Source organism: Oncorhynchus nerka, linkage group LG13, assembly GCF_034236695.1.
Source record: "Oncorhynchus nerka isolate Pitt River linkage group LG13, Oner_Uvic_2.0, whole genome shotgun sequence".
Lineage (NCBI taxonomy): Eukaryota > Metazoa > Chordata > Actinopteri > Salmoniformes > Salmonidae > Oncorhynchus > Oncorhynchus nerka.
Window position 1 is genome coordinate 19,195,183 of NC_088408.1, and position 27,147 is coordinate 19,222,329.

Here is a 27,147-nt window from a genome sequence, read left to right on the forward strand (position 1 = left end):
CTGCCCTCTGGTATCCTCAATGTGTTGATGACTGCCCTCTGGTATCCTCAATGTGTTGATGACTGCCCTCTGGTATCCTCAATGTGTTGATGACTGCCCTCTGGTATCCCCAATGTGTTGATGACTGCCCTCTGGTATCCCCAATGTGTTGATGACTGCCCTCTGGTATCCCCAATGTGTTGATGACTGCCCTCTGGTATCCCCAATGTGTTGATGACTGCCCTCTGGTATCCTCAATGTGTTGATGACTGCCCTCTGGTATCCTCAATGTGTTGATGACCGCCCTCTGGTATCCCCAATGTGTTGATGACTGCCCTCTGGTATCCTCAATGTGTTGATGACCGCCCTCTGGTATCCCCAATGTGTTGATGACCACCCTCTGGTATCCTCAATGTGTTGATGACTGCCCTCTGGTATCCTCAATGTGTTGATGACTGCCCTCTGGTATCCTCAATGTGTTGATGACTGCCCTCTGGTATCCCCAATGTGTTGATGACTGCCCTCTGGTATCCCAATGTGTTGATGACTGCCCTCTGGTATCCTCAATGTGTTGATGACTGCCCTCTGGTATCCCCAATGTGTTGATGACTGCCCTCTGGTATCCTCAATGTGTTGATGACCACCCTCTGGTATCCTCAATGTGTTGATGACTGCCCTCTGGTATCCCCAATGTGTTGATGACTGCCCTCTGGTATCCTCAATGTGTTGATGACTGCCCTCTGGTATCCTCAATATGTTGAAGACTGCTCTCTGGTATCCTTACTGTGTTAATAACTGCTCTCTGGTATTTTATGTCTATTACAAGTTTTATGTGTTCTTCTTTTCAAAATAGTCAAATGAATGAGCTAAACTAAACTCCGTAACCGTCACCACCGGTGGGAAGCACCATGACGATGACAACAACAACAACAATCATGTCTGAGTTGACAGCTTGCTAGGAAATAACTGATTCAAAATTATAATCTTGATAATCTTATGTAATTATTGTTTTACTCTGATTTGACAGTCAATTTGATGTGCAAATTATATCCAGGTCTCACAACAAATAGATCAATATACATACAGCCACCAGGATTTAGTGACACAAATTAGGGATTAATTTCCAGCATAAGATTGAAAAGCTTCACAAGTCTACCTAGCCTATCTATCGTGTTAAAGTCAATAATGTTTTCCTTAATGTCTGACACTAATCTGATTAGAGATTACCAGAGGATTAGGGGTGCAATCAGATTAAATTATGGACTGTGACACTGCAGAGCCATTTCAACCTCTATCTTTACACTATTACTCCTTCTCTCTCCCTGTATCTCCTCTCCATCCCTCTATCTCCCTGTCTCTCCTCTTCATCTCTCTCTCTCTCCCTGTCTCTCCTCTTCATCTCTCCCTCTCTCTCTCTCTCCTCTTCATCTCTCTCTCTCCCTGTCTCTCCTCTTCAGCTCTCTCTCTCCCTGTCTCCCCTCTTCATCCCCCTCTCCCTGACTCTCCTCTTCATCTCTCTCTCTCCCTGTCTCTCCTCTTCATCTCTCTCTCTCCCTGTCTCTCCTCTTCATATCTCCTTCTCTCCTCTTCATCTCTCCTTCTCTCTCCTCTTCATCTCTCCTTCTCTCTCCTCTTCATCTCTCCCTCTCTCTCCCTGTCTCTCCTCTTTATCTCTCCCTGTCTCTCCTCTTCATCCCTCTCTCTCCCTGTCTCTCCTCTCAATCTCTCTCTCTCTCCTGTCTCTTCTCTTCATCTCTCCCTCTCTCTCTCTGTCTCTCATCTTCATCTCTCCCTCTCTCTCCCTGTCTCTCCTCTTTATCTCTCCCTGTCTCTCCTCTCAATCCCTCTCTCTCCCTGTCTCTCCTCCCAATCTCTCTCTCCCTCTCTCCTCTTCATATCTCTCTCTCCCTGACTCTCCTGTTCATCCCTCTCTCTCCTCTTCATCTCTCTCTCTCTCCTCTTCATCTCTCTCTCTCCCTGACTCTCCTGTTCATCCCTCTCTCTCCCTGTCTTTCCTCTCAATCTCTCTCTCCCTCTCTCTTCATATCTCTCTCTCCCTGTCTCTCCTCTCAATCCCTCTCTCTCCCTGTCTCTCCTCTTCATCCCTCTCTCTCCCTGTCTCTCCTCTCAATCCCTCTCTCTCCCTGTCTCTCCTCTTTATCTCTCCCTGTCTCTCCTCTCAATCCCTCTCTCTCCCTGTCTCTCCTCTTAATCCCTCTCTCTCACTGTCTCTCCTCTCAATCTCTCTCTCCCTGTCTCTCCTCTCAATCTCTCTCTCTCCCTGTCTCTCCTCTTCATCTCTCCCTCTCTCTGTCTCTCATCTTCATCTCTCCCTCTCTCCTCTCAATCTCTCTCTCCCTGTCTCTCCTCTTCATCCCTCTCTCCCCGACCCTCCTCTTCATCTCTCTCCCTGTCTCTCCTCTTAATCTCTTCCTGTCTCTCCTCTTCATCTCTCCCTCTCTCTGTCTCTCCTCTTCATCTCTCCCTCTCTCTGTCTCTCCTCTTTATCTCTCCCTCTCTCTCCCTGTCTCTCCTCTTCAGCTCTCTCTCTCTCCCTGTTTCACCTCTTCATCTCTCTCTCCCTGTCTCACCTCTTCATCTCTCTCTCCCTGTTTCACCTCTTCATCTCTCTCTCTCCCTGTTTCACCTCTTCAGATCTCTCTCCCTGTCTCTCCTCTTCATATCTCTCTCCCTGTCTCTCCTCTTCATCTCTCTCTTTCCCTATCTCTCCTCTTCATCTCTCTCTCCCTTTCTCTCTCCCTGTCTCTCCTCTTCATCTCTCTCTCTCTCCCTGTCTCTCCTCTACCTCCCTACACTTTTCCTGCACCACAGACACATCATCCAGTCCTATCAGCTATTGCCATCTCTGACAGAGCACCAAGCCAATAATTTGGCTGTGGCCAGCCATCGATCGGAACACGAAGGGAGATTGTGTTGCCATCAATAACCCAGGAATCCTTTACAGCCAGCCGCCCCAACCATTTATGGCCTGTTTTCTTAGGAAGTGTGCCGCTATGCAATAACACACGCAGGTTCACACACACACACACACACACACACACACACACACACGTGCATACAAATGTGCATACACCCACAGACACAGGTGCACACACACACACACACACACACCCAAACACATGCATACACACATGCACGTGCAGTCCGTGGACACACAGCCACATGCAGTGCAAGCACACATACAGACACAAACACACCTCTAGTTTCCCATTTCTATGTGTGAGGTGAGAGAGGAAGCATTAAGTAAACAAACAACAAATTCAGTCAATCTGAGTGTTCTTTACCAAGGGAGTCTGGGTAATGAAGTAGCAGAGGCTATGATAATGTTAATGAGATCAGATGCCCAGAAAGACCTAACGAGAGCTTTGGAGTCTCAAATGCTTGGCAGATCTGAGAACGGCTGTCTTCTGTCAAGGATGTGATGCAGAAACAGAAACCAATTAGTTGGACAATAGTGTGTGTGTGTGGGGTGGGTGTAGTATAGTGTGTGCATGTGTGTGCGGGAGAGTGTGTGTGCGTGCGTGCGTGTCGTGTCAGGGTTTCCATTAGCCATAGATTTTTTTAAAGACGATAAATAAACATTAATTAATGTAACCAAATTACAGAGATTAACGATTCATTTACTACTGGTGACATGTAATGGGGAACATATTTAAAAAAATGTAACTTCAAAAACGAATAAGAAATAACAGTTTTAGTAGAAGGACACAGTCTTGGACATTTGTGTTTGCATGCCATGAAGACAGAACGCACCTGCTAAAATCGGTTTCCTATTGAACATACTTCTTTCCATTACAAATATTATAGTTTGGTTACATTTTAGGGTATCTGTGGAGTAAATAGAAACATATTTTGACTTGTTGAATCAAAGTTTAGGGGTAGATTTTTGGATTCCTTTCTCTACATGTTGAACAAGTGGATAACACAAATCGATGGCGCCAACTAAACAGACTTTTTGGGATATAAAGAAGGATTTTATCTAACAAAACGACCATTCATGTTATAGCTGGGACCCTTTGGATGACAAATCAGAGGAAGAATTTCAAAAAGTAAGTGAATATTTAATCGCTATTTGTTAATTTATGAAACCTGTGCCGGTGGAAAAATATTTAGTGGGGCGCCGTCCTCAAACAATCACATGGCATGTTTTCGCTAGATTAACAAGAATATAAGCTTTCAACCGATATAAGACACTTACATGTACCTAAATGTTTAATATCCATCATTTGTATGATTATTTATTTGTACGCCTAGCCCTAAATGTGATTTCTGTCATTCTGAGCACTGTGAGTGGACGCCCTAACATAGAAGAATCTGGTAGTTTTCTGAAATAACAGGTAAATTAAATTCACATTTTCTTAAGGGAAACCCTGGTGCATGTGTAAAAGACAAGCTGAAGCCTGGTGTGTCTGAGTGGATCAATTCACACTATTTCAGGAAATGCTATTTTCAAAGAACAGCGGTCATCCTACACATTGGTGTGTGACACTACACCTTCTTGTCACTTTGGTTGAATTACAGCAGCAATTTACCCAAATGGATGACCCTGTAGATCCCTCCTGGCCCAGCGAAGAATCTTTCTTTTCGGGCGTTTTCATTGAAAATCCTCTCATTTCTCAAACTGTCATGTGTCCTCCCTCTGGCACAGCCGTCGTTTGCCAAGCTGCTGAGAGAGAGAGAGACACACTTGGGCTGTGAATTCAGCTTTCAAAACAAGGTGACATTTTAGATCACTGCATACATTTGTTGGCCTATTACTCAGTTCGTTACAAACATTTATATTCAGACCCACCAATTGGAAATGTGGATATATCATTTAACATTTCTTACTTCAGGAGAGCAAGAAACTTTGGTGAAAGGCTCCCATGTTCAAGGTGGAAAACAATAAAACATTAGAAGAAAAATATCTGCATTCATCACTCATTCAAGTCATTCAGGACAGTATGTACCAGGGAGTAATCTGAATATACTGCACACTGGTATTTTTTCTTTAATTCACAACCAAAAACAGGTGAGGTTTCCCCTGTGTCTGAGTCAATCACCACCTTCCGGAGACACCTGAAACCCCACCTCTTTAAGGAATACCTAGGATAGGATAAAGTAATCTTTCTCCCCCCTTAAAAGACCTAGATGCACTATTGTAAAGTGGCTGTTCCACTGGATGTCATAAGGTGAAAGCACCAATTTGTAAGTCGCTCTGGATAAGAGCGTCTGCTAAATGACTTAAATGTTAAATGTAAAATGTGTCTGAGGCCATTCAAATCAGTAAAATTGGAGACTGCTGTGCTTAGCTAGAATGATGAATTGTGCCGAAAAGGCCCACTGACAGCATTTGCAGGCAAGTTTTTTTGCTTACCTTATTGTCTGGGATTTGAATAATAACTTCTGTTTTGCAAGGTTTTCCAGGACACAACTGACTCAACCTGTGCTTCCGAGTGGCGCAGCAGTCTAAGGCACTGCATCTCAGTGCAGGAGGCGTCACTGCGTCTCAGTGCAGGAGGCGTCACTGCGTCTCAGTGCAGGAGGCGTCACTGCATCTCAGTGCAGGAGGCGTCACTGCATCTCAGTGCAGGAGGCGTCACTGCATCTCAGTGCAGGAGGCGTCACTGCATCTCAGTGCAGGAGGCGTCACTGCGTCTCAGTGCAGGAGGCGTCACTGCATCTCAGTGCAGGAGGCGTCACTGCAGTCCCTGGTTCAAATCCAGGCTGCACCATATCCGGCTGTGATTGGGAGTCCCATAGCCCAGTGTTGTCCGAGTTTGGCTGGGGTAGGCCGTCATTGCAAATAAGAATTTGTTCTTAACTGGCTTGCCTAGTTACTTTTTTAAATTACAAAAACCTCTTCTTGATGAGGCCAAAACATGTCAACGTCAAGTTTTCACCACAAAGTCTTCTGCATTGGAACTAATTGATGCACTATTGCTGTAGCTCATCTGAATTGAAGCCCTCAATTATCTTTCATCATATTGTGGTAAATGCTGAGCACCCCAGAGGATTACAGTTTCAAACATGTTGTTATTTAGAGACATTGACAACAAATTCCAAATGATTATTTATGAAGTAGAGGATGTAGAGCATGTAAGTATACAATCTAGCCTGATGATTAGGGATAATGTAAACTAGGGGTGACCTGTAATTCAAGGTAGGTGGGGCAGAGCCTGTTTTGCATGTTATTTTGGCATTAATACGTATCACATATCAGTTTGCAAACACAGATTTTTTTAAAAAACTGTTAGGAACTCGGGTCTCTTTCTAGAGCTCCGACCTGAAGATCACTGACGTCATCATGATTCAACCTTGTTTATTTTATTTAAAGCACCATAAATCCAGACAGACTTTGATGACAATGTTTCATGACAGAATTTACCCACGAAGGACTGCCTTGCCACCTTCCTGTTCAAGTGAGCACAACAAGGTGAGTCCAAAAATGTGTTGTATGCTGCTGCATATGCCAGGGAGATAAGTATACTGCAGCTCATAAAGCGTAAGTGTATGTTGTGTAGTAAGCTGTAAGTAGCCCATGTGTCTCACCCTAATCATTTGGTCCCTTTTCCCCTCATCATTTTGTGTACTGTTCAGACTTGGTGGTGTTGTGTGTAGCCTGTTTTATAGAAATGTAATCATTGAATATTGAAAGAGCTTTCATTGTCTGCTTATATGCCCCCTTTATTTATCCTACAGTTCTGACTTGGTGTACAGGGAGGATACTGTAAGAAGTCACATGTTCTGAATTCTCTCACTGTACATTTCAAAAGTCCTGAACAAATAGTTATTTTGACTATGTCCGTCCTAGCTCGCTCATTAATGACTTATGTGTTTTAAAAAGGCAGTAAATGAGGCTGAATTAACATATTTTACAGACAGCCAGGGGCACACTACAACATGCAGGCATATTTTACAGACAGCCAGGGGCACACTGCAACACAGACATCTTTTACAGACAGCCAGGGGCACACTACAACACAGACATCTTTTACAGACAGCCAGGGGCACACTACAACACAGACATCTTTTACAGACAGCCAGGGGCACACTACAACACAGGCATGTATAGAGTAAAAAGTACATTATTTTCTTTAGGAATGTAGTCAAGTAAAGGTAGTCAAAACTATAAATAGTAAAGTACAGGTACCTAAAAAAACGACTTAAGAAGTACTTTAAAGTATTTTTACTTAAGCCAGGTGTAGCAGTGGTAAGGTGTTGGGACTGCTGTTGGGACTCTGCTGTTGGGACAGCTTTATGTAGGCCTTAATAGTTTGTGGACACTGTTTGTCACTGTTATAGTGAAATTAATATATTGTTTAGTGTTGTGTTGTGTAATGACTTTGCTGGTATGCATCTTAAACAGTATTATTATTTTTTGCCCCACCAGATGTACATTTGCCACTGATGTAAACATAGACTAGTATGCCGTGCCTGTGCCTCAAAGTAACCCCTTCCATCGGTCAGTCTGTATTAAATGACTGCCCTCTGGTGGAATTTATCTACAACCGGCCAACGTCCGAGCCACTGTAGGTGCATTATCCACAGGTGACACCAGACGTGCCAGGGACAGCAAGGAATATAGCAGAGTATGATAAGATATGAACTATGCACATTGCCCCATCATTCAAATAACGAAATGTCCTCCTATTCAATGCCAGGTAAGACATACGCCAACTGACTACACATACTGTTGTATTTAAGTCCCTGGGCACTGTAAGCTCACTCTCTTTTTTATTTTTTTTATTTTACCTTTATTTTACTTGGCAAGTCAGTTAAGAACAAATTCTTATTTTCAATGACGGCCTAGGAACAGTGGGCTAACTGCCTGTTCAGGGGCAGAACGACAGATTTGTACCTTGTCAGCTCGGGGATTTGAACTTGCAAGGATGGCCATCATACTGGCTCTACAAATCTGTCATGTCATGCCATCAACTTCAAGGATCCGATGCCTCATATAATAATGGTTTGTAATGAATGCATGGTATTTGGTGTATGAGGTTGATACGTTTTACAGTAGGCATTCAACATACGTTTCTTGGAGAGGCAAGCTGTTATGCTCTATGGCCTTGATATTTCTCAAAGGCTGTTCATGTCATTTTTTATGTCCATAGTGGAGAATGTTGCATTGTAAATCGCAACCCTGGGGGCCATGTTCTCTGCCTATGTTCAGACATACCTGTGAGCACATCAATCAATCTTTATAAAGCCTGATTATAGAGCTGGCATTGCACAAAGGAAGTACTACTTTACACAGTGGATTCGAATTTCCCCAGAGCTGTCTGAATCCATGGCAATGTGGTGTCTACATAGATGGCAAAAAACGTATATAACACTGCTACATTTTAAAATATAATTCGTATAGGTCAACATATTGCCATTTTATGAGTACCTTAATCACATATACAGATACATGAAAAAACTAGATATTAACTAAATTAAAAATGAATTCCAACCTCTTGCACTCCAGTATCATGTAATTATTTTGAACAATTTTCCGGATTCATTTCAGCAGTAGCGTGAAACACGCCCACAATACTGTTTCAACGTCACTATTGGCCAAAGAGGAAGCTAATTTCTGTTTTATTGGTCAATATCGTATGGGTCCTATATACTAACCAATGACATTTGTGTATGGAAGACGTGATTTTTACTGCGTTGGAGGGAGGGGTACACTTGTTGTTGTACCATTGAAAGTTGGGGGTGAAAGTGGCGCTATCGGGGTGCAAAGACGTCGGATCTCCCATTCAAAATAGGTATTCGAAGAAATCACCGGTAAGTGTAAGTGACCGGTCAACTTTTAAAAACCGTTTTGTGGCTAATAAAGAAACGATAGTGGCTGAACATGGTAGCCAACGTTAGCGACGCAGAATCATTCACCGTCAAGCGAGTTCACATGAATTGAATAAGCCGCAGGTAGTGATATTGCTAATTTAGCTAGCCTACTCGTGTTAGCCCAAATCTGATTTCATGCATGGTGTGTTAGCTAGTTAGCTACCTTAGTCCATTATCTAACACTTGCCAAACTACAATTTCAATGTATCAAATAATAATAATACAACTTCCAAATACGGAGTTATTTTCTGCAATGAAACGGTTCTGGTCATGAGCCTGACATGAGTGCCGCTAACTCATTCATCGACAACTGAACCTGCTGTATCTGTGCTCTGCAAGCTTTATAATGTCAAAATACTCGTTGATCACCAAATATGGAGTTTCGCTGTGCAACTAACTTAATTTACTCCCGTTGTGGCCGGTATATACTTCCAAAAAAGGTCTAGATACACATTTACAACCAACCAACACCGGGGGTTACTAAGCTAACGTACGGAATTGTTTTACGTTGGTCGTACCATGGCTCATTTAGATATTTGATTTGGAATTTTAGGACCCCTTTAGGTATCCCCCCCCCCCCAAAAAAATGGAATTTTAATTTGGCTACTATACTACTATAACCCATAGAGAAGCATCGAAAAACAAATACATAGATGGCAAATAATAAATCACAAGGAATAAGATATTGAAGTGTCCAATATCTAGGAGATGTAAGAAAGCTCAGGAAATATACCCATTTAATCTCATATTGTTGTTGGCACAACTTCCGCTATACTTCAATTCATTTGTGTGGGTTACCTTCAGACGAGTCCCGTGACACTTGTGGGGGTCTCACGAACCCGGTCGTGTTCGTTAGTCTCCCATTTTCATCGAGTGGTTCAGAAGTTTGTAGGCCAAAACGTTCATAAGCTACAGACATTTTGAAGGAAAAGTACTGGAGTATTGGTGCAGGTACAGCCAACTAAGCACATAAATAATATTGTGATATATTTTGAGTCCTCTACTAATGGCCTGTTGTTCAAACTAGGCTTAGGTGATATACTGTACACCGGGGTAGTTATGTCCAGCTCAGGGTTCAAGCTTTTAATTTGGTTTGTGAACTTTCTAGCTAAGTGGCTAGATGACAAGATCAAGCTTCTTGTCTCTGCTGTAACCAATCAATCCCTGCCTGGATCAAGATGCTGCCTAAATTGTTTTGTGCATAAAGAAATGTATAAAATAAATAATAGGTCCTCTTGTGTGTACTTCCAGTAATACCGTATATGGTATACTCCGGTATGGTACAGAAACGTTATGAAAATCTGGATACTGCCCAACCCTAGTTCACATGTATGTGCCCTCATTGGCTAGAAGGGTCCCACCTGTTCTCGCCTCCTCCTGCTTGCCTTCCATCTTTGAAGACATGTATTTCCATTGTTAGAGGGGTCACTTGACTATCTTGTCAATTTTATAGACACTCCTTGCCGTGGGTGAAGCTAACCACTGAGACAGGTTTTCGAAAGCTAAAGTGCTACTAGTGAGTGTGCCAGACAACTAGTTAGCTATTGTACTAACTAGTAGTTAGCGAGATAATTGGCTAATTGATATAGGTGCTAGCTAATGTTATTTAGCTGCCTGCTTAATCCGACCCTTGCATGTTCATAAACTCAGCAAAAAAAGAAACGTCCTCACTGTCAACTGCGTTTTATTTTCAGCAAACTTAACATTTGTAAATGTTTGTATGAACAAAAGATTCAACAACTGAGACATAAACTGAACAAGTTCCACAGACATGTGACTAACAGAAATGGAATAATGTGTCCCTGAACAAAGGTGGGGTCAAAATCAAAAGTAACAGTCAGTATCTGGTGTGGCCACCAGCTGCATTAAGTGCATTAATCTTCTCCTCATGGACTGTAACATGTTTGCCAGTTCTTGCTGTGAGCTATTACCCCACTCTTCCACCAAGGCACCTGCACGTTCCCGGTTATTTCTGGGGGGAATGGCCCTAGCCCTCACCCTCCGATCCAACAGGTCCCAGACGTGCTCAGTGGGATTGAGATTCGGGCTCTTCGCTGGCCATGGCAGAACACTGACATTCCTGTCTAGCAATAAATCACTCACAGAACGGGCAGTATGGCTCATGGCATTGTCATGTCAGGATGAGCCTGCAGGAAGGTTACTATATGAGGGAGGAGGATGTCTTCCCTGTAACGCACAGCGTTGAGATTGCCTGCTGACAACAAGCTCAGTCCGATGATGCTGTGACAGACCATGACGGACCCTCCAGCTCCAAATCGGTCCCACTCCAAAGTACAGGCTTCGGTGTAACTCAATCCTTCGACGATAAACGCAAATCTGACCCCTGGTGAGACAAGACTGCGACTCGTCAGTGACGAGCACTTTTTGCCAGTCTTGTCTGGTCCAGTGACGATGGGTTTGTGCCCATAGGCGACGTTGTTGCCGGTGATGTCTGGTGATGACCTGCCTTACAACAGGCCTACAAGCCCTCAATCCATGCTCTCTCAGCCTATTGCGGACAGTCTGAGCACTGATGGAGGGATTGTGTGTTCATGGTGTAACTCGGGCAGTTGTTGTTGCCATCCTGTACCTGTCCCGCAGGTGTGATATTCAGATGTACCGATCCTGTGCAGGTGTTGTTACATGTAGTCTGCTACTGCAAGGACGATCAGCTGGGTCAGCCATAGTACAGTGTCCCTGGAGCAAATTGGGATTAAATGCCTTGCTCAAGGGCACATCGACAGATTCAAACCAGCGACCTTTCGGTTACTGGCCCAACGCTCTAAAAGCTGGGATACCTGCCACCCTATACATTACATTTACGGATATCCAGGGGCACACTCCAACACTCAGACATCTTTACAAAAAGCATGTGTTTAGTGAGTCCACCAAATCAGAAGTAGTAGGGATGACCAGGGATAATCTCCTGATAAGTATGTGAATTGGACCATTTTACTGTCCTGCTAAGCATTCAAAATGTAACGAGTACATTTGGGTGTCGGAGAAAATGTATGAAGTAAAATGTACATTATTTTCTTGAGGAATTTAGTGGCGTAAAAGTTGTCAGAAATATAAATGGTGAAGTACAAATGGGAACAGCTGACTGGACCACCTGAGAACTTGGCATTTTTGTGTTGTTGTGCCCAGACCAGACTGAGACATTCCTTCATCGCCTGATCCATTACTCTCCCTGATCCATTTACATTTAAGTCATTTAGCAGATGCTCTTATCCAGAGCGACTTACAAATTGGTCCTTTCACCTTATGACATCCAGTGGAACAGCCACTTTACAATAGTGCATCTAAGTCTTTTAAGGGGGAGGGGGTGAGAAGGATTACTTTATCCTATCCTAGGTATTCCTTAAAGAGGTGGGGTTTCAGGTGTCTCCGGAACTTCCCTGCATTACTTCCCCTGTATATCTGGTAACACTTAACACTTTAATTGAGTAAATGTTACTGTAGTGGGGCTGTAGTGTTACTGTAGTGGGGCTGTAGTGTTACTGAGTGTTACTGTAGTGGGGCTGTAGTGTTACTGTAGTGGGGCTGTAGTGTTACTGATCCATTACTGTCCCATCCATTGTGAAACGATGCCTGTTAGACATACGTGGACAGCTGAGCTGGTAGCGGGGCATTTTGATGTCTGCCTCTGTGCTTTGTTTCAGTTGGAATGCAAGGCATCTTGTTGCAGCATTTCTTCAGTCAGTGCTGTCACTGCTATGGCAGATGGTTTTTGTGAATATGGACCTTTTGTACCTGGAAATGACTGAACCGAGTATGCTAAACTTCCTCTTGACCCTTGTTTGGCCTCAGGCAGTTTGAAAAGCTGAAGAATCATACCTACAATTCTGTAGCCTAATTGGAGCAATGCATGATATTGTTTCCTGCAGAGGGGTTGCTGAACCATGACTAATCAATTACTGTTAGAACTTTGTTCAACATTCCATAGAAGCCATATATTATGCTGAGTAATGTTTGACCTTATTAACATGTAGCTTTAGGCTTTATGGACAGAGTGCAAAAGACAATTTGAAGTAAACTATTGTCTCATCGCAAACAATATCGGCATAGTTTTCCCGCCCAAAATTCTCCCCTTGCCGCTCCAGCTGGCAGAGAAGGGACTGGGGTGGGGTGTGTAAAGTCTTAGCTAATCCACAAACGTCCTCCGCTCAGTTTTGTACTACATCTGACTAGGACTGGGCGATGTATCAATAATTATCGAGGTAATTACTTCCCTCAATATTGATATATGTTTAGATTCATTTTTGATAATGTCGATATAGAATAGTTAGGTACAGCAGTCCATTTCACCTCTGTGACGCAGCAGGAACGTGGGGAGAAGTGACTATATACACGTGGAGAGGTATACGCTCACTAAAAAACACTTAGCACCTCGAGTGATGGAGTAGCTATTATTAACCACGAAAAATGAGTGATGTAGGTGAAAACAGTGGTAGTGATAACCATGGAGGAGGAGCAGCTTCCAGCAAAATTATTATTGATAAAAAGGGTTAAACTGTTTCAGTAATTTGGAAGTGGTTTGGCATTTTGAAGTTCGACAAAGAGCAGAGCAATGTTCGGTGCAAATTGTGCCGTAAACGGGTGGTAATTCTACAAACCTTTTTCAACATCTGAAGCCAAATCACTCTTTGGAACATGCAGGAAGTTTGAGATTGGCTGGTGCTTGAGGGGAGTTTATCAATACCAATCTAGGGATGTTTGCCTGAAGCAGTCAACACTGACAGCGTTTATGCCCTACAAGCAAACATCGAAAAGACAAAAGACATGACAAATGCTATTATGTATTGCTAAGGACATGCTACCAATTAGCACAGTCAAAAAGGAAGGTTTCAAGAGCCTTATCAATTTAATTGACCGCAGGTACGTGCTCCCTGGCCACAAACATGGAACAATTTTCCTTCCAAGTATAGTTTTATGTGGAGCTCACATAAGAAAAAGTAACCTTTATTTAACTAGGCAAGTCAATTAACTTCTTATTCACAATGATGGCCTATCGGGGAACAGTGGGTTAACTGCCTTGTTCAGAGGTAGAATGACAAATCTTTTACCTTCGATCTAGCAGACTTTCGGTTCCTGGCCCAACTCTCTAACCACGGTTTGATTCATATTGTGATAATTATTGTTATTGAATGAAAAAAATATTGATATCGTGATAATTTATTTGCCATATCGCCCAGCCCTACATCTGACTGTGTCTGAAAAACAGGATGCGTTTGCTTGCCACTTCCATAACCAGTGAGAGGGTTTGTATTTTTGAGCCTCTGCTATAGGGTGAATTAACAATCAGCAGTAGCAAAAGCATACCTTACACATGGTCTGATTTTGAAATTTTAGCACAAAAGTGCTTTATGCTTTTTAGCTGCCCTAAAGCTTTGCCAGAATTATTGTATGATTTGTTGGTTCTTTTAGTCTTTATCGTGTTGCGTTTTATTAAAATTCTTTATAAAACAGCTTTTTTTTTAAAGAGCGAGAGCCTACATTTGGCTTTGGTAGTCATTCGTTCAAGTCTAAATCGAGCTTTGCGTCACAAGCTTCTTTGGGGCATAAAATGAATTATTCCACAGGATTTCCTCCAATAGCCTAAATAATATTTTATTTTGGTAATAGGCATAACTAACAAAGTAGCCTAATTCCTCTGAGCTTTATTCAAGACATATGCCTAAGGGTTACAATCACAGTTGTGCTGTTCAGATGATCACATCTTTCAACACATAGAGAAGTGTTTAACAACCATCTCAGTAACACATTAACACACCCTTCAAGAAAGTGTGCAGTATTATATATAGAGCCATTATTGCATGGAACTCTGTTCCATCTCATATTGCTCAAATAAACAGCAAAGCTGGTTTTTAAAAAACAGAAAAAAACACCTCACGGCACAACGCTTCCCCCTATTTCACCTAGATAGTGTGTGTAGGCTACTTGTGCCTAAAGAAAAATGTTGTACTGTCCTTGAGCTGTTCTTGTCTATTTAATGTTCTGTATTATGTCATGTTTTGTGTGGACCCCAGGAGAAGTAGCTGCTGCTTTTGCAACAGCTAATGGGGATCCTCATGAAATACCAAATAAGGCCCTACCCTATGATATATTGGCCTAGCAAACTTATCATATAGCCTAGCGACTGCTGTCTGCTTTAGCCTAAAGCGTGACTTCCTGTCTGCTTTAGCCTAAAGCGTGACTTCCACAAGGACGGGCTAGCAACATCACCACGTTTTAAACCCCTTCAGATGTCCTCTACAGATCAGGCAGTTGCCATGGTGCAGCAACATGCTGAATCAGCCAAAGGGCCACCTGGAATCGCTTCAGACAGCAGCAGTACAGACCAGAGACTCATTGTTCAGACTGGGATGAGCAGCTTGGGTTGCCCTCTGGATAGGCCTAGATAGGTTGACTGAACACGTTAATCCGTGAAGCAGCCTTTAGGCTACCTCAGAACAACTGTATATAGATCTGTATAGCTCTATGGCTACCTTGTTCATAGACAACTAAACCCCATATCCACCATTACCGATGGAGTTGAGTGGTGACAATTTTTTTTTTTCAGCACCCAAAGAATAGCCTACAATTACACAGACCAATGCTGAAGTCAGTAGACCAATGTTGTGTGTAAATACAGACTTTTATTTGGAAGCTGAAATCAGTCGTTTTTGATAACTTCATTTTGTTACGTCGGCGCTCCTGTCCGCCCACTCGAGTCGCCGTTCAACTCCATCGTAAGTTGTGGAGTTGAATTTAATCAGCCACATTGTTCAATGTCAAACTGTTACATTAGGTGATGCATGTTAGTAACACTGGGAAGTCCCTAAAGCATGTCAAACTGTGACATGAGGTGATGGATCCTGGGAAGTGTCCCTAAAGCATGTCAAACTGTGACATTAGGTGATGGATCCTGGGAAGTGTCCCTAAAGCATGTCAAACTGTGACATTAGGTGATGAATCCTGGGAAGTGTCCCTAAAGCATGTCAAACTGTGACATTAGGTGATGAATCCTGGGAAGTGTCCCTAAAGCATGTCAAACTGTGACATGAGGTGATGGATCCTGGGAAGTGTCCCTAAAGCATGTCAAACTGTGACATGAGGTGATGGATCCTGGGAAGTGTCCCTAAAGCATGTCAAACTGTGACATTAGGTGATGAATCCTGGGAAGTGTCCCTAAAGCAAGTCAAACTGTGACATTAGGTGATGAATCCTGGGAAGTGTCCCTAAAGCATGTCAAACTGTGACATGAGGTGATGGATCCTGGGAAGTGTCCCTAAAGCATGTCAAACTGTGACATGAGGTGATGGATCCTGGGAAGTGTCCCTAAAGCATGTCAAACTGTGACAGGTGATGAATCCTGGGAAGTGTCCCTAAAGCAGTCGACTAGCCTTAGCCTACATGCTATAGTAGCCATTTTTCAGATTTGTATTTGTTTTCAATATTGGCATTCCAAGATTTTATTTTTCCACTTAACTCATTTCCTGTCTGGGAGAAAATTTATTTGTTTATGACCTGTACTGCTGCCATGTAAATCATCATCTGGCAGTTCCTGTTGCACCCAACCTTTCTGTCTGGGAAACAAGTGTTTTGAACTGAACTGCCCCGGTTCTATGGCTGCTCTCTGTTAGCACACACACTTCCTGCTCCGGTTTTATTTTTCTTATTGATATCCGGAGAGTAGAAGACTGGAAGACTTTGTGTTGAAATCTAATAGGGAGGTTCCAGTGTGTTGTGTGGAAGGAAGGGGTCCTAGAAATGTGGAGAAATGGACAAACATTCGGCCTACTACTCACAATAGTAGCCTATTTTAAAATAAAATGACACATTCTGCAATGAAGTTGAAGCCAGAGCTGAGGCATGAATCATGTTGGGAAAAAGTAGGCCTATACTGAACTCATATCAATGTGTACATCTCTGTGGTTGAAAACGCCTCTAAACAGTCTTTGTCATAAGTATATTTATAGAGCCTATTTCTCTGTATGCCTCTGAATGTTTTCAAATGCCAGTTTCCTTTTCCGAGGCTTGACTTCCAACCCATCTCACCTGCCGTATACTCAGGAACTGTTCAGTCGTTAGTCCTAGTGTTTTAAATTATGACATGTCAATGATGACCCAAAACCCTGGTTTATTCAGGCATTTCAGTTCGCCCTGCACTCTGCCAAATAATGTCAAACAGTTGACTCGTTAGCATCTGTATGATTTTAATAGACGGGTCAGTGATATAGCCTAGACATAATCCTGGAGAGTGTCCTCTGGCTAATAATCCTGTTCTCCTCTGGCTGCCTGCATGGCTGCCTGTCTGAGCTCCGCAGCGTGCTCATTGATTTCAGCAGCTGCTGGAAAAGGAGGGAGATTCCTGCTGTTTTGGTCCATAAGAACAGTCTGGAATAGGAGGGAGATTCCTGCTGTTTTGGTCCATAAGAACAGTCTGGAATAGGAGGGAGATTTCTGCTGTTTTGGTCCATGGGAACAGTCTGGAATAGGAGGGAGATTTCTGCTGTTTTGGTCCATAAGAACAGTCTGGAATAGGAGGGAGATTTCTGCTGTTTTGGTCCATAAGAACAGTCTGGAATAGGAGGGAGATTTCTGCTGTTTTGGTCCATAAGAACAGTCTGGAATGGGAGGGAGATTTCTGCTGTTTTGGTCCATAAGAACAGTCTGGGATGGGAGGGAGAATTCTGCTGTTTTGGTCCATGGGAACAGTCTGTGAAAGCATTGGGGATATTATTTGGGCAGGGGTATAAAAGCTTTAGTAACAGAGTGGAGACAAAAAAGACACGGGATCAGGAGCAGCATTCAGGAATTGATCTAGTGAGCGAGCGCGCTTTGGCAGTAGTGTGAAAGAGGTCCTGAAACTAACTACAGCGTTAAGAAGGATTCAGAACATGACCACAGAGATCCTAATTCTAGGAACATGACACTCATTAAGTGTTATTGTTTGACTCTCTTCCTCTTTTTCAGATATCTTATGTTGTGATTTGACTCCTCCCTCATACTTTTTCTATGACTTCTATTATAAACTGGGTGATTCGAAGCCCTGAGTGTTGCTTGGCTGACAGCCGTGGTATATCCGACCGTATACCATGGGTATGATAAAACATTTATTTTTACTCTAATTATGTTGGTAACCAGTTCAGCAATAAGGCACTACAGGGATTTGTAATGGATGGCCAATATACCACAGCTGAAGGCTGTGTCCTAGCGCTCCACGTTGTGCCGTGGTATATCAGACCATATACACACATCTGTAAACACTATTTTAATGCAAAATGGTGCCGACAGAGATGGTCGCCTCGCTTCCAGTCCTTAGGAAACAGTGTAGTATTTAGATGTATGTATTATTTCTTCCATTGTTACCCCAGGAAATCTGAAGTCTTATTACATACAGCCTAGAAGAACTATTGGCGATAGTCAACTTACTAGAAGAAAAGAAACGCACACCTATTTAGGCGAGGTGCTGGCTAGCGGAGTAAATTTGAAAATAAAAGAGAGCTGCACACTCTATAGTTAACTTACCAACATTACGACGAAAGAGCGATGTCAACTTACCAACATTATGACCAGGAATACGACTTTCCTGAAGCAGATCCTCTGTTTGTACCACCACCCAGAACATGGATCTATTCCCAGAAGCTGATCCTAAACAACGACTCTGCAGACGGAGCGGCCTCCTGTTCAGGCTCCGTAGATGTGCACATCGCCCACCGCTCCCGAGTATACTTCTCGCCAATGTCCAGTCTCTTGACAACAGGGTAGATGAAATTTGAGCAAGGGTTGCCTTCCAGAGAGACATCAGAGATTGTAACATTCTCTGTTTCACGGAAACATGGCTCTGTCAGGATATGTTGTCGGAATCGGTTCAGCTAACCGGGCTTCTCTATGCATCGCGTCGACAGAGATGAACACCTCTCTGGGAAGAGAAAGGGCGGGGGTGTATGCGTCATGATTAACGACTCATTGTGTAATCATAACAACATACAGGAACTCAAGTCCTTCTGCTCACCCGACCTAGAATTCTTTACAACCAAATGCCGGTCATATTACCTCCCAAGAGAATTCTCGTCAGTTATCGTCACAGCTGTGTACATTCCCCCACAATCAGACGCCACAACGGCCTTCGAGGAACTAAACTGGACTTGATGTAAACTGAAAACCATATATCCTGAGGCTGCATTTATTGTATCTGTGGGTTTTAACAAAGCAAATTTGAGAACAAGGCTACCTAAATTCTATCAGCATATTGACTGCAGTACTCGTGAGGGTAATACACTTGATCACTGCTACTCTAACTTCGACTATGCATACAAAGCCCTCCCCCGCCCTCCCTTCAGCCAATCCGACCACGGCGCATTATTGCTCCTACCGTCTCAGGCAGAAACTCAAACAGGATGTACCATTAAATTGAACCATTCAACGCTGGTCTGACCAATCAGAAATCACGCATCAAGATTTTGATCACACGGACTGAGATATGTTCCGGTCAGCCTCAGAACAATATTCATCTATACGCTGACTCGGTGAGTGAGTTTATAAGGAAGTGCATTGGAGATGTGACTGTGACTTAAAACCTACCCTAACCAGAAACTGTGGATGGATGGTGGCATTCGCGCAAAACTGAAAGCGCGAACCACCGCATTTAACCATGGAAAGAGGTCTGGAAATATTGCTGAATATAAACAGTGTAGTTATTCCCTCCGCAAGGCAATCAAACAAGTGAAATGCTGGTACAGGGACAAAGTGGAGCCACAATTCAACAACCCAGACACGAGACGTATGTGGCAGGGTCTACAGGAAATCATGGACTACAAAAAGAAATCCAGCCCCCCTCCTGCCTTCTCTGTGGCTGACGTGAGTAAAACATTTACACGTGTTAACCCTCGCAAGGCTGCTGGCCCAGACTGCATTCCTAGCCGCGTCCTCAGCATGTGCTGACCAGCTGGCTGGTGTGTTTACAGACATATTGAATTGCTCCCTATCCCAGTCTGTTGTCCCCACATGCTTCAAGATGGGCACCATTGTTCCTGTAGTCAAGAAGGCAACGATAACTGAACTAAATGACTACTTCCCGTAGCACTCACTTCTGTCATAATGAAGTGCTTTGAAAGACTAGTCAAGGATCATATCACCTCCACCTTACCGGCCACCCTAGACCCACTTCAGTGTGCATACCGCCCAAACAGGCCCACAGACGATGCAATCGCCATCACACTGCCCTATCTTATCTGGACAAGAGGAATACCTATGTAAGAATGCTGTTTGTTGACTACAGCTAAGCATTCAACACCATAGTACCTTCCAAGCTCATCAAGCTGGAGGCCCTGGGTCTCAACCCCGCCCTGTGCAATTGGATCCTGGACTTTGAGGGGCTGCCCCCAGGTGGTGAAGGTAGGAAACAACATCTCTACTCTGCTGACACCCCAAACCACAAGGGAGCGTGCTCAGCCCTCTCCTGTACTCCCTGTTCACCCATGACTGCGTGGCCATGCACGTCTCCAACTCAATCATCAAGTTTGCAGATGACACAACCGTAGTGGGCTTGATTACCAACAACAACGAGACAGCCTACAGGGAGGAGGTGAGGGCCCTCTGAGTGTGCTGTCAGGAAACCAACCTGACTCGACATCAACAAAACAAAGGAGATGATCGTGGACTTCCGGAAACAGCAGAGGGAGCACCCCCCCCCCGGAAATGCAATGGAGAAGTTTTAAGTTCCTCGGCATACGCATCACAGACAAACTATAATGGTCCACCCACACAGACAGTGTGGTGAAGAAGCCGCAACAGTGCCTATTCAACCTCAGGAGGCTGAAGAAATTTGGCTTTTCACCCAAAACTCTGACAAACCTTGACAGATGCACTTGACAGCTGTATCATAGCCTGGTACTGCAACTGCACCGCCCTCAACCGCATGTGGCTCTCCAGAGGGTGGTGCGGTCTGCAAGACACATCACCCGATGTCACAGGAAGGCTAAAAAGTTAATCAAGGACAACAACCACCGATCCACTGCCAGTTCACCCCGCTATCATCCAGAAGGCGAGGTCAGTACAGGTGCATCAAAGCTAGACTGAAAAACAGCTTCTCGGTCCCATCTCAAGTCCATCAGACTGTTAATTAAACAGCCAAACACTCAAATCTCTTGCCACTTTAATAAATGGATCACTATTCACTTTAAACAATGCCACTTTTTAAATATTGCCACTTTTTTTCCCACCTTTATTTAACCAGGTAGGCTAGTTGAGAACAAGTTCTCATTTGCAACTGCGACCTGGCCAAGATAAAGCATAGCAGTGTGAACAGACAACAGAGTTACACATGGAGTAAACAATTAACAAGTCAATAACACAGTAGAAAAAAAGGGGAGTCTATATACATTGTGTGCAAAAGGCATGAGGTAGGCGAATAATTACAATTTTGCAGATTAACACTGGAGTGATAAATGATCAGATGGTCATGTACAGGTAGAGATATTGGTGTGCAAAAGAGCAGAAAAGTAAATAAATAAAAACAGTATGGGGATGAGGTAGGTAAAAATGGGTGGGCTATTCACCAATAGATTATGTACAGCTGCAGCGATCGGTTAGCTGCTCAGATAGCAGATGTTTGAAGTTGGTGAGGGAGATAAAAGTCTCCAACTTGAGCGATTTTTGCAATTCGTTCCAGTCACAGGCAGCAGAGAACTGGAACGAAAGGCGGCCAAATGAGGTGTTGGCTTTAGGGATGATCAGTGAGATACACCTGCTGGAGCGCGTGCTACGGATGGGTGTTTAATAATGTTTACATATCTTAAGGGTTTTCTAGTGATCAATTAGCCTTTTAAAATGATAAACTTGGATTAGCTAACACAACGTACCATTGGAACACAGGAGTGATGGTCGCTGATAATGGGCCTCTGTACGCCTATGTAACTATTTCATTAAAAAATCTGCCGTTTCCAGCTACAATAGTCATTTACAACATTAACGATGTCTACACTGTATTTCTGATCAATTTGATATTTTAATGGACCAACAAACATGGCTTTTCTTTCAAAAACGAGGACATTTCTAAGTGACCCCAAACCTTTGAACGGTAGGGTTTTTAACTCTGTGTTGCTGAGGACAACCTGCTGGCCAGCAGCCACAGTGCAAAAACGAGGAATTCTGACCATTTTGAGGAGGAAATAATGAGGTGAGGAGGCCTAGATATGTTTGACAGCCTGATATGGACCACAGCCAAACGGCAGGTCCGTTACTTCTCCTCCATAACCATGTGTCTCTGAACCATAAGTAGATGGGCAGTAGTCGGGACCTGTGACATCAGACCTAGGCTATATCTCATTTAGACAACACCCTGTGATGGTGATTCGTTGTCCCCTCAGACTGTACTGGTAATATACAGTGATGCGAATTAGTTTCAATCGCTGTCGCTGTTGCTTACATTTGAGTAATTTAGCAGACGCTCTTATCCAGAGCGACTTACAGTAGTGAGTGCATACTGTTTCATACTGCTAAAACCAGATAGGTACAGTACTTTATTCATCCCTGATGGGAAATGTCATCACAAATCAGATTGGTCTGATTATTACATGGGCCACACATTATCTACAGGGAGTAGATCATGTTAAATCACCATGTTATGTCTAGGCCTCCTCACCTCATTACTTCCTCCATGTTATGGCTTCACATCTAATCGAAAGCTTACAATAAATAGGCCTAACATTTCTGTGCTTATGTTGGGCCTAGCTAGCTTAGCCATAGTAGCCCCCACACAAGAAGATGCCTAATGGTGTAGATGCCCCCCCCCTCACACATATACTGAGACATGGTTCCTTTGTATCGCAGTGCGTTTGACATTCAAACACCACCAGAACAGAGGTGCTATTGAGGTCGATGTTGGAGGAATTCTACGCCTGGAGTCCCACGCGGTAATAAACTGGTAGTAAGGGTGGGTACGGCTGGGCAGGGCAGTGCACTCCTCTCTGTCCTATCTGGCTCTGAATACCACAGCAACCCTCAGTCTCTCTCACTGGCTGGGCTGACTGACTAAGGAACTCTTTACTTCTTGTCCCTCCCCCACACACGGCGTGCTTTCATTTTAAGGCTGGCACCATTTTGGTAAACAAAGTTCTTCAAAAAATAGTGGGCCGATGTCTAAAATTAAAATGTTCCTTTGATGCCAATTAGGATTTGTTTCAAACTAATGGGTGATTCACAATATACACTGAGTATACTAATATTGAGTTGCCCCCTCCCTTTTGCCCTCAGAACAGACACAATTTGTTGGGGCGTGGGCTCTACAAGGTGTCAAGGGATGCTTGCCCATGTTGACGCCAATGCTTCAAGTTGTGATGTTGGCTGGATGTCCTTTGGGTGGTGGACCTTTCTTGATACACACGGGAAAATGTTGGACGTGGAAAAACCCAGCAGCATTGCATTTCTTGACCCAAACCGGTGTGCCTAGCACCTACTACCATACCCCATTGAAAGGCACTTAAATATTTTGTCTTGCCCATTCACCCTTTGAATGGCACACATACACAATCCATGTCTCAAGGCTTACAAATCCTTCTTTAACCTGTCTCCTCCACTTCATCTACACTGGTTGAAGTGGATTTAACAGGATACATTTAACCTGTTGCTTCTACTCGGGACGCTTGCGTCCCAACTAGAGCTCTGGAAATGCAAATGCGCTACGCTAAATGCTAGTATTAGTTAAAACTCAAAAGTTCATTAAAATACACATGCAGGGTATCGAATTAAAGCTACACTCGTTGTGAATCCAGGCAACAAGTCAGATTTTTAAAATGCTTTTCGGCGAAAGCATGAGAAGCTATTATCTGATAGCATGCAACACCCCAAAAGACCCACAGGGGACGTAAACAAAATAATTAGCATTTCGGCGTTACACAAACCGCACAATAAAATAGAAAACATTCATTACCTTTCACCATCTTCTTTGTTGGCACTCCTAGATGTCCCATAAACACTATTTGGGTCTTTATTTCGATTAAATCGGTCCATATAAAGCCTAGATATCGTTATATGTAGACTGTGTGATAAACGGAAAAAACATTGTTTCAAAACGTAACGTCATTTTTTAAAATTCAAAAAGTCGACGATAAACTTTCACAAAACACTTCGAAATACGTTTGTAATGCAACTTTAGGTATTAGTAAACGTTAATAAGCGATAAAATTCATCAGGAGGCGATGTAAAGATCATTAGCTGTCCGTCTGGAAAAATGTCCGGCTAGAAACTCAACGAAAATATCCGGTCCTAGACCGGATTAGATACGGTGTCCTGCATGTGTTTGACCAAGAAAAAACTCGAAGGGAAATGACAAGACTCTAGACACCGTGTGGAAGCTGTAGGTACTGCAACCCCAGTCAATTAATTGTGGTTCACCTTTATCAATGGGATCAAGTAGCGCATGGATATATTTTCCCATTTTCAGTGATCAGTTTTTCCTGTGCTTTTCGATGTAAATGCCGTTCTGGTAAAGCCACAGCAGTGATTTAACCAGTTTTTTTAAACGTCTGAGTGTTTTCTATCCACACAGACTAAGCAAATGCATATACTATATTCCTGGCATGAGTAGCAGGGCGCTGAAATGTTGCGCGATTTTTAACAGAATGTTCAAAAAAAGTAGAGGGTGGACTGAAGAGGTTAAGGGATCATAGCTTTCACATGGATTCATCTGATCACTCTGTCATGGAAAGAGCAGGTCTTAATGTTTTGTACACTGTGTTTTCTCAATTACAATTTAAAGGTCAAATACAGTGCATTTCAAACAGTCAGCAGTCGCACAAGCCCACGTGCCAATGAATAGCCAACTAATCTTTATTTATCCACCTTGGATCTTTTTGCTAGACAACAAGGTAGAACAGTTGAGTTAGGAACACACCCTTCTGTCTGTCTCCCAGCTGTTTGAACAGCATGCTAGACAAAACGGCATGCTAGACAAAACGGCATGCTAGACAAAACGGCATGCTAGACGAAACCGCAACTCGTCAGTGAAGAGTACTTTTTTGCCAGTCCTGTCTGGTCCAGCGACGGTGGGTTTGTTCCCATAGGCAACGTCTTTGCCTGTGATGTCTGGTTGAGGACCTGCCATACAACGGGCCTACAATCCCTCAGTCCAGTCTCTCAGCCTATTGTGCACAGTCTGAGCACTGATGGAGGGATTGTGCGTTCCTGATGTAACTCGGGCAGTTATTGTTGCCATCCTGTACTTGCCCCGCAGGTGTGATGTTCGGATGTACCGATCCGGTGCAGGTGTTGTTACACGTGGTCTGCCACTGTAAGGATGATCAGCTGTCCGTCCTGTAGCGCTGTTTTAAGCGTCTCACAGTACGGACATTGCAATTTTTTGGGACCCTGGGCATCTTTCTTTTGGTGTTTTTCAGACCCGGTAGAAAGGCCTCTTTAGTGTCCTAAGTTTTCATAACTGTGACCTTAATTGCCTACCGTCTGTAAGCTGTTAATGTCTTAACAACCGTTGCACAGGTGAATGTTCATGAATTGTTTATGGTTCATTGAACAAGCATTGGAAACCGTGTTTAAACCCTTTACAATGAAGATCTGTGACGTTATTTGGATTTTTATGAATTATCTTTGAAAGACGGGGTCCTGAAGAAGGGATGTGTTTTTTTTGTTTTGTTTAGTAAGTCTTTGGCAAAAAAAATAATGCTAGCGGTAGCGCAATGTCCCTTGTGACAACATGAGCTTTGATTTTCAAGAGATTTCTAAAAACATGTTTTCACTTTGTCATTATGGGGTTGTGTGTGTGTGTGTGTGTGTTGGTGGGTGAAGAAAAAAATATATGTATTTCATCCATTTTGAATTCAGGCTGTAACACAACAATGTCTATGAATACTTTCTGAAGGTGCTGTATATGGCAATGTTCTACTCATAAGGAATGCTTATGACTTATGTCCAGTAAAAGGTGATGAGACCACTGTTTTTAAAGGTTACCGTAATAGAGGATGAGTAGGATAGGCATTGTCGCACAGACCCCGAAACACACTTGCCTTGCTACAGAATCAGATCCACAGTCTACAGCACTCCACTACTGTTGTGCTACAGTGAGTAGTATTTGTTGCTGTCCTTCTGTAACATTCACCTCTGAGGTTAGACATGTAAACCAAGGCCAGATGTTAGGCCTACGTAGTTGCTATAAAAAGTCAGATTCAGAAGGACTGTTATGGTTCTTCTGTCATTATGAAGCTAAAACTCCATGAAATTTTACCTTGATTGGGTGTTTTGGCTTGAGGGTGGTTTACGACTTACTGGGGATTCGGGGCATGAATTCCCCTCCAACATAGATCTACTCACTGTACGTGATGGTTGTCCAAAGACAAGATGTTTGAATATGGTCTGAATAGTCGTTGTTGCTCTTGCCAGTCCTTCTACGAAACTCTTCCTAACAGAAGTTATTTTTAACTCGTGTTGATTTTATGTGCTCTTCCTTGGCTTTATAACAGGTTTTGTAGCCTTGGTTTGAAAAACTGAAAAATACTTGATATTGTTGTTTATGTGTGTCTTGCTAGATGCTACTTCCATTTCTTCAGTAGTGGGGGAATATACAGTGTTTCATAACAGCAATTGAATACAGCCATGGGAGATTACACTGACCAAGTTATGTCATCTGAATAGTGCTCTCCTGACCGCCACTTCCTCTTTCATCCTTTTTAAGACTGTCCATACTGAAACACAAAATATCTTCTGTCTTTCTGTGTAGGGTGTTCATCCATAACATGATTCATTCAATAGAGAAATGCACGAGGAAAACAATTAGCCCAAGCCCTTTGTCTCTACCATTACGTAGTTTAAAAGTTAGACGATTTACTCAGAATTGAGCCTGATTAGAGTGAATAGAATGTCATTACGGCCATAGTCAGTGTTTGCTGCATAATAGAGCGGTCTCTGCTCCGAGGGCAAACCGCCGATAACTTTGAATGTCATTACGGCCATAGTCAAAGTGTTTGCTGCATAATAGAGCGGTCTCTGCTCCGAGGGAAACCGCCGATAACTTTGAATGTCATTACGGCCATAGTCAAAGTGTTTGCTGCATAATAGAGCGGTCTCTGCTCCGAGGGCAAACCGCCGATAACTTTGAACATCAACTGACAGTTAGCTAGTGGCTGCAGGTTTGTGTGATTTAGCGGGGTTTTTCTAAATTAAATCTGCTGAATACAAATGTGTATGTAGATCTCGCTCTCTCAAAGCTAACCGACTAAAATGTATTGTTGAATACCTGATTCCCTAATAACGCACGGTTTATCCGCATGGTAGAATTCAATGGCAATAGTTCATTCTTACATGTTCTATGTTTGAGGTGCTTTTGAAAGAAAA

The 27,147-nt window shown here is 43.1% G+C and overlaps 1 protein-coding gene across 2 annotated transcripts in view; it reads left to right on the top strand.

The window, feature by feature from the left end:
- Positions 1–8,630: 8,630 nt before the first annotated feature.
- LOC115120973 (CYFIP-related Rac1 interactor A-like) overlaps positions 8,631–27,147 on the top strand; it is a 47,695-nt gene continuing 29,178 nt past the window's right edge. The window contains exon 1 of one of the 2 annotated variants that reach the window (XM_029649966.2): positions 8,631–8,763. The gene's annotated coding sequence lies outside the window, so the exon portion shown is untranslated. The remainder of the gene's footprint in view (positions 8,764–27,147) is intronic. The other variant, XM_029649965.2, reaches the window with a different exon arrangement.